The following is a 22,108-nucleotide window of genomic DNA, read 5'->3' on the forward strand; positions in this document are numbered from 1 at the left end:
CACCCTTTCAATGTAGAGATCCCTAGACATAACAGAGCCAGTAGTTTCTTCCTCAGAACCGCTAGACTTTGGAACTCCATTCTGCTTCCCCAAATGTACTGACATGCAGAAGTTCCAATATAACGTAAAACGACATCTTACTGCTACACTTCCTACATAGTACCCCTGTAGCTTATGTTCCTGATAGTAACCCCCTACATCAAAGTGGTGATGTGCCTTGTTTGGAATGAACATGTTATTTAAAAAAGAGAGAGAAAAGGAAATTTCCTACGAGGCTACGAAGTCTATGTTGAACTCTATCAAGGCAGGATAAGTCCTTTCTAGCAGTTCCTGCCTAAACGTGGCAACAGTATTCAATCCTATGACGTACCTGGCTCTTCTATAGATAGAGAATTGCATCAGCAGTAAGATATCTACTGGATCAATAGAAGGATCCGACCATTTTTCCAGGGGTCGTGGTAACGGATTTAATGTATGTGTTCCATTTAAGATCAGGAATAAAGGTCAAGTCCAGAAGCTTATAAAAACATGAGACAGGCCTCCCCAAGACGAAAGCCATTCATTTCAATTGATGCCATATGGGCATCAGAGCGTTTATGATATAAAGATAAAAGCTTGGTTTAAGATGCCTTAAAAGTAATAAGCCACCCCTTTCCTCATTGAACCACTTGCTCAAGATCAGAGGAGAGATAATTAGTATCATCAGCATAAATGTCTACGAATGATGCAAGGATGTGATTTGGAAGATCATTAATGTAGATCAGGAAAAGAGTTGGGCCCACGATGGACCTCTGAGAGACTCCAGCATTAATACTGAAAGCTTCTGATTTCTGCCCATCAACCGCTACTCTTATGAACCTATTAATAATTGAGAAGACATGTTCAGCTATACCGTAGCTGGAGATCTTGTGAAGTAGGCCTTTATGCCATACTCTATCAAAGGCCTTTGATATGTCAAGAGCACTTGCGCTAGAAAGTTTGCCTCCGTCGAGAGATTCGCTAATCCTATAAGATAGAACTGTAAGCACATCTGCTCTAGATCTAGCACAACCGAAACCATATTGCGCGTCACTAAGAAGGTTATTTTTGACGAGATGGTTGACTATTCTCTATTTAACACATATTCCAGCAACTTACTCATGACGCACAGGAGACTTATTGGCCTGTACTGTGAGGGAAATGAGCGATCACCTTAATTCTTAAATACGGGGCATACTGATGAGATTTTCCAGGGTGATGGCAAGCAATTCTCCTTAAACAGTTTTGTAATAATGGGCGCTAGTTCTGGTTGAAGTCGTTCTTTTGAGTACTATAATTACAATACCGTCAGAGCCGATTGCTTTACTGGAATCATGGTTTTTATTTACAGATATTTTATATCACATAGTGTGTTTTCTGATACAGGAGGAAATATTGGAAGTTGGCTTGGTCGCAAAGGGTAGAGTTAGCTGCAAAGTTCTTTGCAAAAAGTTTGCCTTTGTCTGATGCTGACGAGATGACCTCATGTCTATTGATGATAGTTTGGATAGAGCACACGCTTCTGTTCAGGATTCTGTTTGCTATTTGCCAATACTGCTGGGAACCAAGTCGTTGCCCATCTCCTTTGGATTTGACGGACTGAGCATATAACTCTCTTGCGTTCTTTATTATTTTTACAGTGGTTGATGGCAGCCCTGAAAGCTTCTTTAGTCTCAGTGCATCTATTGCGTAGGAAGCAACGGAAAAGGTAATTTCTGTGCGCAATGGCAGCAGCGCATTCTGGAGAGAACCACGGCTTTCTCTAAGGTTTTCGCTGGAATTTTTTTCGAGGGTATGAAATGGTCTATACCCACAATTAACCATTCCGTCAAGGCTGATACTATAGATGACACACCCTTTTTAAACATGAAACGCATATGTAGATCTGCTATAAATAAACGGAAGCTATCCCAGTAAGCCATCGAGTATCGATATACTGTACGATGGGGAGGTACATCTGATGACTTATTACATTTCATTTTATATCTTAACTGATACAACAGAGTCGTCGGAGGATCCAAGTGAAGACAGAACGGAAGCTGAAAACAGTTCGGGGCAAGTTGTAAGAAAAAGGTGTAGAAGACCTGCAGACTGTCAGTATCGGGCACACAAGTGGGATTGTGAGCAATCTGAGTGACGTCATAAGCAATTGAGAAATCATAACAGAACCTTCCCTTATCATCGGTATTGTTTGCGTGAGTTAATAATTCCACAATGTGAACATTAAAGCCTCCATAGACATGAATATTAGCTGAAGGATAAGCAGATGGAACGTGGTAACTTTTCTCAGATATGATTTTAAAGATAGTTGTGGGGGCGATAGAAAGTAAATATAAAATGCAGTAGTTTGAGCAAGTGCAACCCGGAAGCACATATAGTGTAAGTAAGGATCTTCTCTGGAGTTCTCCCTACGACACGGAAAACCACCTTTTATATAGGCACATATTCCATGCCCATGGCGATCTTGGAGGTCATATTTGGAAGTTAAATTAGAGTATCCTTTTATTACAAACTCATATAGGGAAATAGTCTGTCCAATGCCAGTTTTGCTACGAAATAATATGTCTGGTTTCGTCTCCTATAATTGGGTGTCAACCTAGGGAAGGTTAGAACGTAGACCCCTGATGTTAAAGAAGGAGCAATGGTAGTGAGGGTCTACGTTAGAAGTTGGAGATCCGGGGTTAATCGTGCATTTTTTATTGAAACTTTTCATGATGGAGTTTTGGGATTTGTGAACTAGGTCGACAGACTTGCTTAAAGCAGGGCAGAAAGGGAAAGTAAGAGAGAAATAGAAATGAAGACATATTTTTGTAGCACGAGAAAAGGTAAAGCCGTAACAATTACCCACTAATATGGCTTCCAGAGGCCCCACCAGAAGCTACTGCAGTGTCCAGAATCCATTCATTAAATCGCAATACAGCAGCCCCAGTACTGTGAACCTTCTGATAGGACAGCCTCCTGAGTGGTTAATACAAGGTTCGGGTCTGCGACTATCAGGCAGATAACGTCGGCCCTGATAAAACGTTTACCTCCAGCACCCTTACTAGTGATATGACTACCAGGATAGACATAGAAACAGAAAATTTCCGACAACTCTGGCGGCTGTTCACACAAAATACTGACAACTCAGATCTTATATGAGCTGCGATGTTTATTGAGTGGAAATAATTATATATATATATATATATATATATATATATATATATATATATATATATATATATAAAACTCTGCAGACAGTTCGACCGCCTTTGTTTCTATCTTGTCTATCAAAAAGTTGCCGTCATGGACATCAGTTTGTATTTAATACAATTTTCACGGCTTTTACAGCTCGACCAATAAATCAGTCTTTGCTTAACTTATAAACATACTTTCAATCATTAAACTATGTTTTGTTATGTTTGGCTTTTGGTTTAGGTTCCGAATCTAGTTGATGACACTCACACGTTAATTTATGTTTTTAAATCATGACTATATATAATATAATAGAAAATAATTGACTCTGTATTCATAAATACGAAATCTGTTTTTTTTCTTCTTCATCTTCTTTTTCTTCTATTTGTTCTTATTATTACTTACTAAGAGTATTTTCACATGAACTCATCAAATATTTTTCTTTTAGGACAGCATTGGGTGGTAGAGTCTGGGTAACAATAAGCCTTCACAAATTTCCAGTACTCTCCACTTCTTTCGATAATGTATGCAGATAAATTTGCGTTATCGCAGCAACATCTTACCACTGAGTTATTATTTGCAACGACCATTGGTTTTCACTGGCAGTTAGGTGGAAATGAGTTTCCCCATGGTCCCAGTCCTCTTTGCACTCATTTAGTCATAGAAAAACGTACTCAATTAATTCATATTTTTAGTGACATAAACACACAAACATGGTGAGCGGAAGGTAGGGACGCAGGGGGTAACTTTTAATTTTTCAGGTGTTATTATTATTATTATCATTATTATCATTATTAATATTATTATTATTATTATCATTATTATTAGTATTATTATTATTATTATTATTATCATTATAATATTATTATTATTATCATTATTATTAGTATTATTATTATTATCATCATTATCATTATTATCATTATTAATATTATTATTATCATTATTATTAGTATTATTATTATTATCATCATTATTATTATTATTATTATTATTATTATTATTATTATTATTATTATTATTGGAATAATTCTTCGTCTACTCTTTAGTCTTTTTCTTCTGTTTTTTGATGCCACTCTTTTGTTCCAATTTACAATGCCTACCCACGGGCCAGAGTTAGATACCAGGTCCGTTTTTTTAATGTGGAGAAAAGGAACAAAAATAAAAAAAATGTCTCCGTCGTGAAGGATTTCTCATCCACTAACAGAGAACAAGAAATTGATGTGCACCATTTGAAGAACAGAAACTACACTTTGATCTTGACCCGACTTATACTGCTTTCTCTTTATCATCATCATTATCATTATTATCATTGGTCTACTCTTTCATTATCACTATAATCCTCATCATCATCATCGTACTCTTCTTCTTCTTCTTCTTCTTCTTCTTCTTCTTCGCCTTCTTGTCACTTTATTTCATCTTCACCCTTTCCCTTTTCCTCATTTTCCCAATTCTATCTGCAGGCATTTCTGTCACCTTCTCTGTTTCTATTAGTCACCTCCTCCTTCCCCTGAAAATTAACCGCTTCTCTCCCCCGTCATTATTATTCCTTATCCGATTCAGTCTTCTTTTCATGTACATACTCCATATTCTCACTCCAATCCGGATATTTCTACTCCACCCGTACGCACAACCACTCCTCCTCTTTTCTTTCCTACCTGTCGGATATTTCTCGGACGAAGAACTCTATCAGCAAATTCTTTTTTTAAAACAAGTACAAAAATATCAATCAATCTCAGTGGTTATTACCAAGATTAATGCAATAATCAGGGATAATCAATAATAATCAATTTGCGAAACACTCGGATGGAGTTTTTCCTCTATTCTTGGCCACATCCTTACCCAATACTGATCAGATAGGAACATTTAGCGAATTAGACTATTTCCAGTAAAGGAATTCAATGAACAATGCCCGCCAATACCTTTTCGGACAACAAGACATTGCATATATCGCTTTAATAGATAATTATGTCAACTGAATTATGTTGGAGACGTCAAGTAATTGATTTAAATTCATCCCGTCATAGCGATTATTTATTTTCAATTGGAAACAAGTGAATATATATATATATATATATATATGGTTGTCTGTGTATATATATATACATACGTATGCACACTCACACATATATATATATATATATATATATGATTATATATATATATGATTATATATATATATATATATATATAATTATGTCGACCGTCTGATACTCTTGCTTGCATCTTGTCTAGCAAAAATATCGTTCTCTTGAAAACCAGCTTGTATTCAATAATATCCACTCTTTTTTCGTCAGTGAAACTATATTAAATACAAATAAATTTCAATAGTTCGATAGTTTCAATCATGAAACTATGTTGTTTTTTATGTTTTGGTTTAGTTTTCGATTCTAACTGAGGACACTCCAATCATATTTTTTTCTTTTGTACTTATTACAATGTACAATCTAATGCAAAGTAATTAACTCTATAATAATGTATACGACATCGGCATGAATTTAAATATCTATATATATTTAATCGTATATTACGACTGGGCTACATCGTGACCACCTGTTCGTATATATATATATATATATATATGTATATATATATATATATATATATATATATATATATATATATATATATATATATATATATATATATACTAATAGTGGACACCGGCGTTGCGCGGGTGTTGGGAGGTGTGTGTTGAGCAAAAAATAAAAAATAAAAAGTGGTAGTAGTACAGCAGGCTTGAACTCGTACCGCGAAGGAGGAAAAGACTGGGGGGGGACGTGACGTCTCTGCTGTTACGATCACCGCCAAACCGGAAGTGACGTTGGTTCAAATTAAGGCTAGACAATCGAAAAGAGGGGATGACTTTCGAAAATATCGGTGAAAAAAGCGACCACTCCCTGTAGAAAAGTACCCAGTTGTAAGTGAAGAAATTAATGTTTTTAGCAATTTTTTCGGTATTTGTCGTCTGAACGGTCGATCTTCCAAACGATACTGATCATGTGAAAATCCATCGCCTCTGTCGAAAGTTTTAGGCAGACATGCAAACATACATACACACATTTATATATTGGTAGCTCAATTTTCGACCCAAACCGATTAAAAAGCTTGCCCTATCTCTTAATGCTCTTTATGTAAAATTTCAAACGTTTAGACTAGAAATTCTTTGAGTAATTTGGTAGAGACCGCAGAGGTACAAATTTTAGTTAACTTTTATTAGTTAACTATTATAATCCCTTAACATGTATTGTTTTGGGATAAAACACACTTATTTAGTTAGAACCATGTCCAAAGAACCTATACCTAACATTTCCATTTTTTATAGCAAAACTTTGCGGATGAGTTTAGTAGAGGTCTCATCGGTTTAATCGTTTAACTCTGGCCCCTTAACAGCCAAATTTCTAGCTGAAAACGCATTACAAAGACTTTCCCAAATCTCAGTACCCTCAATTCTTGAGTTTAAAGACTTAAAATTTACAGAGTTTGTTGTGTAGGGAAATTTACACATATAGACACACGCAGACAGACATTTTCACTTATATATATATATATATATATATATATATATATATATATATAGTCATAAAGCTTTTCATGTCGGTTAGAGAAAACACAAGCTGATCTGCGTTTGTTATTGTTAAGTTTAATGATTTTCAAGTTTCACAATAAGCAGATGTCATATCGTATGACTTCTAAAGGATAAAAGTCTTATTAAAAGTTACAAAATAAAAAAAGTAATACTTAAAATGTAACAATAAGAAGTAACACTAAATATGTTACCCATTTTATCGTTAACAGCTTTCACAATCCTTTATACACTCCCGCCATATTTGGGGCAATTAAACCCCGATCAATGTCTTAATTGCGAGGTTCAGTCCGGGATGCCCAGGATATTGCTATATTGACGTTAAACTGAAGGAATACAATTACCCGGAGTAATAAGTATAAATATATATAATATATAATACGGGGATACTTCGGTGGTCGTTTCAGGAGTAGTAGTGACGTTCACTGAATAATGTCCCTGGCCCACTCCTAGTGGTCTGAAATAACTAAAATTATACATGTGGTATGTATTATGTAGTGACCTCGGGCAAAGTCTGAACTAAATGTGGTTTCTGATGTACATATGTTTAAACGGGATAAGGTGTGCAATTGAGCTTGTCGGAGGCACTGACTTTTCAGAAAATAATACTTCGCTTTTTCATCCTTTTGCAGAAGACTAAATCAAATTAAATCTTTTTTTTTTACACGGTAGTCACCACTTATCAAGGCCCGGAAGGCACTAAGGGATAAGGTTTATTGCAAGTACAGTAGGTTAGTGTGAAGATTTGATGAAGTGTTTAATTGAGGGGGCGGTTCATTAGGAATTTGTTAACGTTGGACTTGAATACATCCAAGTTGTTGTCAGGTGGGAAGCAAGCAGACGGAACAGAATTCCACAGGCGTGCAGTTCTAAGAAAGAAGCTTTGTTCATGGAATCCACGTTTTGATTTAGGCACAGATAAAGAGTGGGGGAAATATTTCACAGTGGATTCAGCTAGACAGGTGTTTTTCGTGAAAGATTGGCGAAGGGGGACCAGTGATTGGAGTTCAGACGAGCACTTGCCGTGGAAATAACGACAAAACAAGGATACACTCGCAACGTCTCTTCTGTGGGAGAGAGGTTGCAGGGTAGAGAAAAGGGCATCTCCCACTAAGCCACGAAGTCTATTTTGTACTCTGTCAAGGGAGGATAGGCTTTTTTTAGCAGCTCCTGCCCAGATATGGCAGCAGTATTCCATCCTTGGACGTACTTGGCTTTTATATAGATAGAGAATTGCATCAGTAGTGAGATATCTTCTGGAGCGGTAGAAGGACCCCACCATCTTTCCAGCAACCTTGGCAACAGACTCGATGTATGTGTTCCATTTCAGATCAGGAGTATAGGTCAAACCCAGAAGCTTGTCAAAACACGGGGCCTCTCCCAGACGAGAGCCATCCATCACAATTGATGCCAGATGGGGATCAGAGCGTTGATGATGTAAGGATAGGAGTTTGGTTTTAGATGTATTAAAGGTAACCAGCCACGTCTTCCCCCAGTGAACCACGCGCTCAAGATCAGAGAAGAGAGAATCAGAGAGAACTTTGTCATTTACAGCCTTTGATGTGTTGCCGTAGATGGTCGTGTCATCAGCATAGATGTCAACGAATGATTGTAGTATGTGTTTAGGGAGGTCGTTGATGTAGATCAGGAAGAGAGTTGGGTCCAGAATTGACCCTTGAGGGACTTCAGCATTAATACTGCAGGCCTCCGATTTTTGTCCATCGACCACTACTTTTATGAGCCTATCAGAGAGAAATTATTTAATGATTGAGAAAACATTTCCAGTTATACCGTAGCTGGAAATCTTGAGAAGTAGACCCTTATGCCATACCTTGTAGAAAGCCTTTGATATGTCAAGAGCAATTGCCCTAGAAAGGAAGCCTTTGTCAAGAGATTCACTAATCCTGTGGGATATAACCGTTAGCACATCTGCGGTAAATCTTGCAGAAAGGAAACCATATTGTGTGTCACTAACAAGGTTGTTTCTGCTGAGGTGGTTGACTATTTCTCTATTTAATATGGATTCCAGCAACTTACTCATAACACACAGGGGACTTATTGGTCTGTACTGAGAGGGAGATGACTTATCACCTGTATTCTTAAATACAGGGCAAACTGATGACGCTTTCCAGGGAGTTGGAAAGCACTTCTTCTTAAGACAGCGCTTACAGTTTTGTAAGTATGGAAGCAAGTTCTGGTTGAAGCTTTTTTAACACTATAATTGGGATGCCGTCAGGGCCAGTTGCTTTACTGGAATCAAGGTTCTTGATTAGCTTGGCGACCCCATGCACGGATATTTTTATGTTACCTAGCGTGTTCTGTGTTACAGGAGGAAATATGGGGAGTTGATGGCCTTCGTCGCATAGGGTAGAATTAGCTGCAAAGTTCTTTGCAAATTAGCTGATATGCGACATATATTATATATATATATATATATTAGATGTGTAATAATATAATAATACGGTAATTAGTTTAGGCATAAATTCTAGTACGATATTAACAAGTATTTACATACTAACTGTTCCGACAGATTTATATACACTTTCAAGTTTGTATCGCATAGCCAATATGAATTGAAGAACCGAAGATATTAATCATATATATTTCCAACATCTGAACATCATTTGTTATTTATATACTCTGATTGTCTCTCTCTCTCTCTCTCTCTCTCTCTCTATATATATATATATATATATATATATATATATATGTATATATATACATATATATATATACATATATATATAGTAATTTATAAAATATATATGGCGATTAAGCTACACTGAATATTCCGCGCTATTGAGCACTTTTGAAGTAAATACTTAAAGGTTACGCATAAATGTATACTTTCGTATATTAATTTTATGTGTGTAAATTAAGTAGTTATATATATATATATATATATATATATATATATATATATATATATATATACTAGAAGTTCAGCCCGACGTTGCTCTGGTCCTATGTTAATAACTTTATATGCATATCTATATATCTATCTATCTCTCTATCTATCTATCTATCTATCCATCTATATATGTATTAATTAATAAGTTGATAACTTCATATGCACACACACACACACACACACATATATATATATATATATATATATATATATATATATATATATATATAATGATAATAACTTTGTTCCCATGTACAGGAACGTACATTTAAAATTTCTTGTGTTTAGACCAAAAATTAGCGGAGGAGTTTTGTAAAGTTTTCAAACCCCAAATCGATTAACTTTTACCCCTGCACAGCCAAATTTCTGGCCAAAAACTGATTAAAAATAGTTTACCAAATCTCAATAGCGCTTTTGTACAATCTCTAGTCTTTAGACTAAAATTGACAGAGTAGTTTGCTAGAGAAATGTACGCAAACAGAAACTATATTGGTTTAATAGATAAAATAGATAGATTAAGTCACTATTAATCTCAAAACCAAAATTATTTGCTACTAATTTACTATTATTTTAAGTCCAAACTTATTTACTATTGATTCACTAATAATCTCAACACAAAATTATGTACTATTAATTTATTATTGCTCTCAACTCCAAACCTATTTAATATTTGTTCACTTTTAATCTCAAACAGAAAAGTATTTGCTACTAATTTAATATTTTCTCAACTCCAAATAGTTCGCTAATAATTAACTCTTAATCTCAAACCCAAAATTATTTACTATTAATTCACTATTGTTGTCATCTGCACACTTATTTACTATTAATTCACGATTAATCTCGAACACAAAGAAATATTTGCTACTAATTTACTATTGTTCTCAACTCCAAAATTATTTACGAATATTTCACTATCAATCTCAAACCGACCATTATTTTATACATGTTTACTATTACTCTTAAATCCAAGATTTGTTTTTATTATTAATTCACTACTGATCTGAAACCCAAAATAATTTACTATTACTGTCAACTCCAAACATATTTTCTATTAATTCACAATATATCTTAAACCCAAAATTATTTGCTACTAGTTTACTATTGTTCTCAACTACAAAACTTAATTACTATTAAGTCACTGTTAATTTCAAACCCAAAATTATTTACTATTGTTCCTTACTCTAAACTTAACTATTTATGTCACAATTAATCCCAAACCCAAAATTATTTGCTATTAATTTAGTATTAATCTCACCACCTGCATTTCTGCCCGGCTTTGTTCGGGTCCTATATACTGTTCATAACTTTCCCTACGTGTGAATACACTTTATGTAACTTTTCAAATGTTTAGACCAAAATTTGTCTGAGTAATTTTGTAGAGACCGCAGGAGTCAATTGTTTAAATTTGACCCTAATTTTGACCCCGTAACCTATATTATTTTTGTCGCAAATCAAAATAAAAACTTTTACCCATATCTAACTTAACTCACTTAATAACTTAACATGTAAAATTTCAAGTCTTTTAACTCAAAATTGGCAGAGGAATTTGGTAGAATCTGCAAAGGTCAACTCTTTCAACTTTGACCTTTGGCAGCTAAATTATCGCCCAAAAATTGATTGAACAACTTGCCGCGTGTGTGAATACTCGTAATGTATGAATTTCAAAGGTTTAGACACAAAATTGGCTTAGTAGTTTCCTAGACACTGCAAAGATCAAATCTTTTGAACGGAATACCCTTTATGTAAAACTTCAAATGTGTAGACAAGAAATTGGCTGAGTTATTTGTTAGAGACCATAGAGGTCAACTTTTTTTTAACTTAACCCCAATTTTGACCCCTTAGCATTTATTTTTGGGGCTTAAATCAAATTTTAAAGTTTGATCCATGTCTAAGCAACATACATTAAATATTTTAAGTGTTTAGAGCCAAGATTGACCGAGGAGTTTGGTAGACTTTTAAAATGTCAAATCATTGAAACTTAACCTCCAAATTTCTGATGTAACATCGATTAAAAAGATTCTCAAAAACGTCAATACATCTTAGCACAAATCTCGAGTCTCCAGACCGAAAATTGACAGAGTTATTTGTTAGCGAAATTTACACAGACACACACATAGACATTTAACATATAGATAGATAGGTAGATAAGTAGATAGATAGATCGATAGATAGACAGATAGATACATACATTATCTATTAATCTCAAACCAAAAATTATTTACTATTAAATTACTATTTCCTCAACTCCAAACTTGTTTACTATTAAATAACTATTTATCTCAAACCCAAAGCTATTTGCTATTAATTTACTATTTTTTGAACTCCCAACTTATTTACTATTAAATCATTATAAATCTCAAATCCAAAATTATTTGCTATTAATTTACTATTTTTCTCAAATCCAAACGAAGTTATTATTAATTCACTATTAATCTCAAACACAAACTTATTTGCTATTACTATTACTCTCAACTCAAAGCCTATTTACTATTAATTCACTATTTATCTCAAACCCAAAATCATTTGCTAAAAATTTACTATTTTCTCAACTCCAAACTTATTTACAATTAATTCACTATTAACTTCAGACCCACTTAATTTACCACTGTTCTTAAATCCAAATCGATTTACTAATAATTAAGTATTAAACTTCAAATCTAAAATTATTTTCTATTTATATACTTTTTTCCCCAACTCAAACCTTATTTTCTATGTTTCACTATTAATCTCAAACCCAATATTATATTGTATTAATTTACTATTGGTCTCAATACAACTTAATTACTTATAAATCACTATTAATCTTTATCCAAAAATTATTTGCTACTAATTTACTATTGCTCTTAACTCTAAACTTAATTACTCTTAATTCAATATTAATATCAATATTATTTCCTACTAATTTATTATTACTCTCAAAACCAACCTTATTTACTACTTGCATTTCTGCCCGGCTTTTTTCTGTGCATAGCTTGACGTGTGTGAATGTACTTTTATGTAAAATTGCCTTATGTGTGAATATAAATATATGAATACAAAATTTCAAATGTTTAGACAAAAAATTGTCTGAGTAATTTCGTAGAGACAGCAGAGGTAATTTTTTTTTAAACTTGTACCCAAATTTGGACCCTATAACTTTCATTGTTTTGGTTTCAAATCAAAAAAAAATATTTGACCCATGCCCAAGTTACCTACGTTAAAAATTTCAAGTCTTTAGATCCAAAATTGGCGGAAAAGTTTGGTAGAATCTTCAAAGGTCAACACTTTCAACTTTGACTTTTTGGAAGCCAATTCTTTGCCCCCAAAAGTTTGCTGCATGTCAGCATACCTCCTTTATAAAATTTCAAATTTTTAGACACCAAATTGGCAGAGTAGTTTGCGAGAAACAACAAAGATCAAACCTTGAACCTTGACCCCTTGGCAGCTAAAACTTTCGATCCAAATAGATTAAAAAGCTTGACCTATATCTGAACACCCTTTATGTAAAATTTCAAATCGTTAGACCAGAAATTGACTCAGTAATTTGGTAAAGTTCGCAGAGTTCAATTTTTTTGAAATTTTGACCCCAATTTTGACCTTTTAACAATTAGTTTTTGGGGTTCAAATTCAATTATAAAGTTAGATCCTACATTGAAAAGTACAAGTTATTATAACCAAAATTGCTGGAGGAGTTTGGTAGAGTCCTTAAAGGTCAAATCGTCGGACTTTGACCTGTTGACAGCCAAATTTCTGGCCGAAATCTAATTTTAACGAGGTTCCTAAATCTCAATACCCATTATGTCAAATCTGGTGTCTGTAGACCGTAACTTGACAGAGTTATTTGGTAGAGAAATGTACACAGACAGACAGAAAGACATACATTTTCACTTATATATATACCAGCATTTCAGCCCGGCCTTGCCCGGGTGTTTTTTTTAACTTTGACCACTATTATCATCCTTAAATTTATTGTTTTTGGTTCAAATCAAGTTATTACGTTAGATCGGTCCAAGGAACCTATATCTAAGATTTCAAGTGTGTATACCCAAAATTCTCGGAGGAGTTTGGTAGAGTTCTCAAAGATCAAATCGTTAAATTTTGACCCCTTAACAGCCAAATTTCTGGCCGAAACTGATCACATCGATGTTCCTAAATCTCAGTACCCCGTATATCAAATTTTTAGTATGTAAACTAAAAATTGACAAAGTTATTGCGTAGAGAAAAAAAATTACACAGACAGACAGACACACAGACAAACAGATTATTCACTTATATATATATATATATATATATATATATATATATATATATATATATATATATAAGATTCATGTCCAAGTTACTTACATCAAAAATGTCAAGTGTTTGGGCCGAAAATGTCGAAATAGTTTACTAGAGACTGCAAGGGTAAAATCTTTTTAACTTTGTCTTCTTGGAAGGCAAATTTTTAGCTAAAAACAAATTAAAGTCTTGCCCTATGTCTGAATACACTTTATGTAAAATTTCAAATGTGTAGACCAGAATTTGGCTGAATAATTTGGGATAGACCTCAGAGGTCAATTTTTATTAATTTTACCCCAACTTTGACTTTTAACATTTATTGTTTTCGGTTCCAATCAAATTTTTAAAAATTATCCATATCCAAGTAATTTACGTCTAAAATTTTAAGTTTTTAGTCCCAAAATTGGCAGAGGAGTTTGCTATGGTTTTCAAAAGTCAAATCATTGAACTTTGACGCCTTGACAGCCAAATTCCTGGCCAAATACTGATTAAATTTTTTTTATTAAATCTCAGTTCCCCTTTATGTAAAATTTATTACAAATCTCAATGCCCCTTTATGCCAAATCTTCAGTTAGTAGTGTTAAAATCGATAGAGTAGTTTAGTAGGGAAATGTGCACACACAAACACACAGACAGACAATTTCATATATATATACACTTTTTTATTCTTATTACATGAACATTTAAGTATCCCTATGCAGTCCTGAATATGTTTCAGCCAACTAGGTCTAAATAACTAGAGATTCCGCCAGGCGATATTGCTTTAACAGAAGCCGCATCCTTTCTTTGACTCACCAGTTTTATATTACAACACTTACGTTATCAGTAATTATTCATACTCTAATTTCATGTATCAATTTTATAGGTATACAGGCACACCCACATACACACACACACACACACACACACACACACATATATATATATATATATATATATATATATATATATATGATTATTTACTCTCATAATTAAATACCTACAGACATTAGTGTTTCATCCTTTCGGGAATTGTCAGTGCACGGTGTGACGATTAACACTAGTCGATAGATTTGAACCCGGCGGCACAAGTCAACTCTTTGTGTATTTGCAAGAACCGTATCCATCTGGTTATCATTAATCCCGTGAGAAAACTTTGAAATTAAGCATTTTTATTTCAAAATGAGTGTCACGTCAGTCAAAGTGATCTAATAATTATATATATATATATATATATATATATATATATATATACTACGTATGCTATGAATTTAAAATATTAGTGCGATTCGAATAAGTGCAATTTTTTGTATTCGAAATTAATGTCATGAAAAGTTTTCCAATCCGGAAGCAACGTTAAAAAACAAATCAAGACATTTTTTTCATTTATTCATGTGAGATTTTCTGTTTCACCTTTGAGAATTAAAATGTTAAAGAAAGGGAAGACAATGTCTAAACAGTCAACAAAGAACATATGATTAAAAAGTGATATTTAAAACACTCATGTATCTAATTTTAAATGCAAGAAGAAATATTCATGTAAACTCGGTAAATTAGTAACATAAAACATCTACATTTTTATTGATGCAAATAATAACATTTTCAATAAATATTATTGAATTATTTTTTCAGTGACATTTCTATTGCAAGTTTTTTGTAATGTTACTTTTTACAGTGTATTATACCCTAGTACATCTTCTTTGGGACTATATCATATGCATATGTTTGGTCCAATTTTAAGGGGGAGGAGGGGCATCTCCAATATTTTCGTCGGATGGCATTCTCCTCATTGATAAGAAAGAAATTACTAAGCGCTAGGCTGAACACTTTTCAAATGTTTTAAACAAAGAATCGACAGTGGATCGAGAAGTGATTGACGGTATTCCTCAGAGGCCAACCATGAGGCGCTTGCTGATAGTCCATCCATGTCGGAGATTGAATGGGCTGTAAAGCAACTTTCAAATGGTAAGGCTCCAGGTGATGACGGCATACTTTCAGAAATATAAAAATGTGGAAGCCAACTGTTAATCAGGAAACTAAGTGCCAATTATTCACCTGTTTAAGCACAAAGGAAATAAGTGTAAGTGTGATAACCATAGAGGAATTTCTCTTTTGTCTGTTGCTGGTAAGATTCTAGCTCGTGTAATCCTAAACAGACTCAATGGTTCAATCTGTAAAACTGTGCTCCCAGAAACCCAGTGTTGTTTTAGGGCAGGAAGAGGTACTGTGGACACGATCTTCAGCCTTCGGCAACTACAGGAGAAAGCGAGGGAGCAGAATAAGGACTTGTTTATCACAGTCGTTGACCTCACAAAGGCATTTGATAGCATCTCTAGGGATGCCCGTTGACTGTTTTGAGGAGACTTGGTATTCCGGACAAGATGTTGAATGTGATTGTCTCCTTTCACTGGGGAATGGTGGCGACAGCACGACCTGGCTGTGAACAAAGTGAACCATTTGAAGTGTCAAATGGAACTAAGCAAGGATGTGTCATTGCTCCGATCCTATTTGCTCTTTTCTTTTCGGTTATGCTTGAGACAGTTTTCAGGGACATCTCATGAGGCATAGGTGTTGAGTATCGATCAAGTGGAGGATTATTTAACCAGCAACAGTTCAAGGCAGACTGTTCTCCTTTATGCTGATGACTGTGCTCTTGTCACCCAAAGTCTTGATGACATGCAGAACATCCTCAATAGCTTTTCTGGTGCATGTAAGGCCTTCGGTCTTACAATTAGCATAAAAAAGACTGAAATTATTTACCAGCCCAAACCAAACACTACGCCCTTGTCACAACCAGTGGTATATGTTGATGGTGAAGCTTTTAAAATAGTATCTTCTTTTACATACTTCGGCTTTATTGTGTCTGATGATGCTAAATTTGAAAAGGACATCCAATGTAGAATTAATAAAGCTAGTGATGTATTTTGTAGGTTTCAACACGGACTCTGGAACAACCACGATGTGTCTCTAAAAGTAAAGGTAGTAGTCTACAAATCTGTTGTTCTGACTACTCTTCTGTATGGTCCCGAAACATGGACCTTATACCGCAAGCATATAAATCAGCTTGACTCCTTCCATATGAGATGCCTGCGTTTTATTTGCAATGTTGGATGGCAGGATTGTGTTCCGAATATTGAATTACTGGAGAGATGTGAAATCATTGTTATTGAATCATTTTTGATCAGGATACAAATGCGGTGGTCGGGTCATCTTGTAAGAATGGATGGCTCAAGAGTTCCTAAGCAAATTTTTATGGGCAACTGACAAATTCATGCCGTCCAATAAGGCGTCCCCTGCTTCGTTACAAAGATAAACTAAAAGACAACCTGAAACGTTGTGGAATTCCTCTGAGTTCTTGGAAGAGTGCAGCAGGGGATCGCAGAAAATATAGGAAGTTGTGTTTCCTGGGGGCCAAAGAATTTGAACATAACCGCCTTTGTCATAGGGGCGCCCTTCGTGCAAATATGAAGGCAAAACACAAGAAACATCCACCTAAAAATGAATATGTATGCCATTGTGGTTTCAGAGCACGCAGCAAAGCAGGGTTATCTGTTCACTCGAGAAGGCATCTTTGACCGACGAGCATATGAAAGTTCTCCATCTGGGGAGGAGTATGTCGGACATCTACAGGGTTGCAATTACGCATGTGGTGTCACATAGCTTGGGCGCAGCTGTAGATTGCATACTGAATCCTCATTCATCGTCTTCGATGAGAGAATCCACCATATATATTTCTATTTGCCTCGGATTGTAAATATATTTTTCATGGCTTGTATGCTATTCTACCACGTTTATAGTTTTCTTTATTAAGTTCAGAAATGAACATTCAAACAGAAAACCCATCTAAGAATGAGAACCGGATGTCGTTATAATTTATAAGAAAGAAAAGTTCTGCTAAATCGTAGACTTTGATGTTCGAGCTGACTACTGGATAATATCAAAGGAAAGGAGAAACGGAGTAAATACACAGGGTTAGCCAGTGAGCTGAAAGAATGATTAAGCAAATCTACTAGTAGTACTAGAAGCAATTCCGAAAAGTTTGGAAAAAGATTGGGAGACGTTGGAATCAGAGAAATGGACAGATAAAACGAAGAACAATAAGGAAATATTAAGAAAAACCCTTGAATGCGGAGACGAATATACATGAACCACTTGGGACTTTGGAGAGGCTTTTTGCAACTAAAATATTCTAGTGGAGACCAATGTCTGTTGCTAGCGAGAAATCAATAGTAAGCGGTTGTTGCGATAACGCAAATTCCTTTGCGAATGCTATCGAAGGAGTTGAAGAGTACTGGAAATCTGGGGAGAGTTGTTGTCATTGAGATTCCAGGGAACACCACAGGTTGTTTCTAAGGAGAGATCTTTGGTCAGGTGTGCGAAAGCTCCTTGTGAGACAATAATAATAATAATAATAATAATAATAATAATAATAATAAGAAGAAGAAGAAGAAGAAGAAGAAGAAGAAGAAGAAGAAGAACACAACGATTAATAATAAATACACGCGTACTGCTTTAAGAAATTTTAAAACTCAACATAAAAGATTAATGTAGAACCTGGAAAATGTATTTATGAAGCAAACGTGCCAGAATAGATGAGCAAAGGTAGAACGATACAGGTATAAAAAGACACGGAAGAAAAGACCATCTCCACTTAGTAATGCCCAATAATATCTTTACCTACAATGTGGAATATATTTACCGCACAATTGAGGGAACAAATTTATCAGTCCTTTTATAATCGCCGATTACTCTTAGAGAGAGGGAAAGGATGCCAGAAAATAAAAATAGAAACACATGACCTATTATTCATAGAGCAAATGATTTTTAAGGATGGTAAAAAAGAAAAAAGAATTTAGCCGTGACATTGGTAGACAATAAGAAATCATATGATAGGATCCTGCAAACATGAATAATATAATATTTGAGAATGTATAAATTACCAAGTAAAATGTACTAAGTTGATAGAAAATGCAATGAGATCTTGGACTGGCAGCTTATGGGCAATACATAAGTGAAATCAAAATACAAAGAGTCATCTTTCAAGGTAATTCCCTATCAACATTACTGTTACTAATAGTCATGATTTTCCTGAACAACAAACTAAGAAAATGCCAAGCCGGATACCAGTTCACTAACATAAAAGAATTACCTAATGGATATGGATGACTTGCAACTGTTGTTAAAAACAGACAAACTAGTGACGCTTATAAACACAAACATAATCCTTAGCCAGGATATCCGAATGGAATTCGGTATAGTGTGCTCCTCTGACCATGAAGAGGGGAAAATTGAAAGCAACAGAAAGTACAGTACAACCCAATCAAATAGAGATGGCACTGGTTATACTAGGAAGTTCTGAAAGTAAAAGCCAGCATAGTAATAGAAAGGAAAGAGAAAATCGGAGAGGAATATCTCAGAAGAATGAGAAAACTCCTCAAAACTAAACTATATAGTAGACACCTAATTAATGGAATAAACACGTGGGCAGTCTTATTAGTAAGATATTCTGGATCATTGATCATTGCTAAACGAAAAGAAGAACTTAGGAGTCTCGACCAGAAGACTAGAAAACTCTGTGTACTGCACAATGCCCTACACCTAAGTGATGATAATCACCTACTATATGTAAAACCGGTAACCGAAGGAAGAGGGCTGGTATATATAAAAAAAATTGTGTAAACAACACAAAACATAGAGAAATACACAAAGCAGAACACCGAAATAATAATTAGCTCAGCCAGAGACACATAAGAAATAACCAACATAGGAAAAGAGACGTGGAATAAGACGAGAGAAGAAACAGGAAGAATAAAACAGCTACACGGACGATTCATAAGGATGACAAAATGTGGGACGGACGAAAAAACTAGAAAATGATTAAAAAAGAAAACCTAAACACGGAAACTGAATCCCTAATAACAGCCGCACATGATCACGCGATTAAAACAAACCGCATAAAAGAGAGAGCTAACAAGACAATAAAACAACAAAGGTACACTCTGCGAACAAAGATACGAAACCATAAACCACATAATTAATGAATCCAGCAAACTAGCCCAAAAAAATGAATATAAAATAGGCATGGTCAAGTGGGGAATGCAGTATACTGGCAATTATGCAGACGATTGCATCTTGAAAACCCAGACAAATGGTACAAATACAAACTGGCAACAGTACTGGAAAAATGAATATCATAGGATCCTATGGGACATGGATATAAAAACGGATAAAGCGATTCCAAGGATTGGAATATAAGATAGGGAAAATAAGCAACGGATTCCTAAGCAAACTTAGTGGAATTTCAGTAGCCAATGAGGTGGTAAAAATTAACTGTTCTAGTATGTTTCCGCTGCTCATAAAAATAACACAAATCAAACGGTTACATTAAAAAAGGGGTTGTCAATTAGCAAGGTGTGGACCGGACAATGTCGGGTTGTCTTGCTTGTTGTGGAGCAGTCTCCTGGGTGGTCCTTTTAACATGAGTTCAGGAGATTTCACATTGTTGAATCTAAGTGATGATGATGATGGTTATGATTATAAAAATAATAAACCTGCTTTCTTAACAGATAATAAAAATGAACCCCCTCTCCGCAGGCTGGACCTCAGAGGGGATCATAAAATGAAAATTGTGGATCTGTGGAAAAATGCCACTTGAGTTTTATTTGGCCACCAGGAGATGAAGTCACGTAGGTGAACTGTCGAGTGGTTTTAATTATTGGATTGACCATGAAATCACTTTGGAAATAGGGTTAACTATGATGACCGATTTACTTATCCTACCTTATACATATGGTCTTTGGGAAACCCCTCCCACGAGTAATCGTAAAGGGCACAGAGAGACAGAGAGAGAGAGAGAGAGAGAGAAAGACAGACAGACAGACAGACGGACAGACAGAGATAGAGGCAAAGACGGAGAGAGAGAAAGAAAGAGAAAGCCCCAAATAGAAAGGGGGCATAAACTAGAAGTTATTGAGATAATATAAAGAAATTTGTTTTTAGGCAATTGGGGAGAAATCGTTGGTGAGGAGAGTTCGTTAACAACCGTCTGACGGCCTGGGGTAAAAGAATTAATTTAAACCATTATAATCCTGCACTCAGAAGTCAGTCTGATTTACCAAGCTCCTTATGAAGGCTCCTAGCTCACGTCCTTACTGAGGATATACCTGTAACAACGTTGAATAATTAATGTTGCTAAACAGACTGTCTTTGTTATTTCTTTTTTTGTTTGCCTGTGGTTGTGAAATGAATTCTTCCCTAGACCGATGTTCCAAGATGTAGCAGAAGAGAACGATGCATCTGCTTGTGAGAGAGAACCTCCTCCTCAACGTCCAACATCAGACGATCAGCCGAAGTACCCTTGTGGTAGTGTTACCGACCAACCATCATTAGAGCAGAATTGCCACATGAACTTAGGGTTATGCACGAGTTGCGTGTTCAAGTAAAAAAGCGATGAGTTCCAGCAACCAGCGAGCGTCTGGCATAGATATAAAGATCCTAACCACTAGACGAAGAAAAGATGAAGACAAAGGTAAAAACTAGACGATTAAGCTACGATGTGGAGCTATGAATAAGTCTTCGCCAGATTAAAGACTTAATTTGCAAGGAGTTGGGGAGTTAAATAGTCTCGAACGCTTTTGAAAAGTTTTGAAAAAAATTAAAAGTCGTTGACAACTTGAATGGCTAGACGCTAAGTTATTGAATTTTATTTGATAAGTTTATTGAATTTTATTTTATTTTATTTTCAAAAATGTAAACTTGAGCCTTCGGGAGTGGCGTTACCTTTAAGGTGCGGCCCAACTCTGCTCCCTGCAACGGGCGACGCAGCCTATAGGGCTATAGTACGTCTAGTAATCCAGCCAGAGAAACAGACCAATAAAATCTGGGATAAAAAATTGAAAGGTATTAATGTATGAGAGTAATTTAAGTTAGAGATCCATAGGTTGCTGAAGCGAAATAAAGGTTTGTTTGTTACACAGGATAAGGACTTGGGATATAATTGGACCATTCAGTACTCGAAACGGGAAAGACAATGTTTGTGCGCATTGCTTGTCAAGCGCTGTGGAATTAAGTCAGGACGATGAGGATCCTCTATAAAGACAAACAGTAGGAATTACGTAGTGAATTCTCGAGGCCATACTAGTGGGTAATTGTTACGGCTTTACCTTATCATGTGTTACAAA

This window comes from Euprymna scolopes, chromosome 19 (assembly GCF_053919585.1).
Source record: "Euprymna scolopes isolate OS-2025 chromosome 19, ASM5391958v1, whole genome shotgun sequence".
NCBI classification, from domain to species: Eukaryota; Metazoa; Mollusca; class Cephalopoda; order Sepiida; family Sepiolidae; genus Euprymna; species Euprymna scolopes.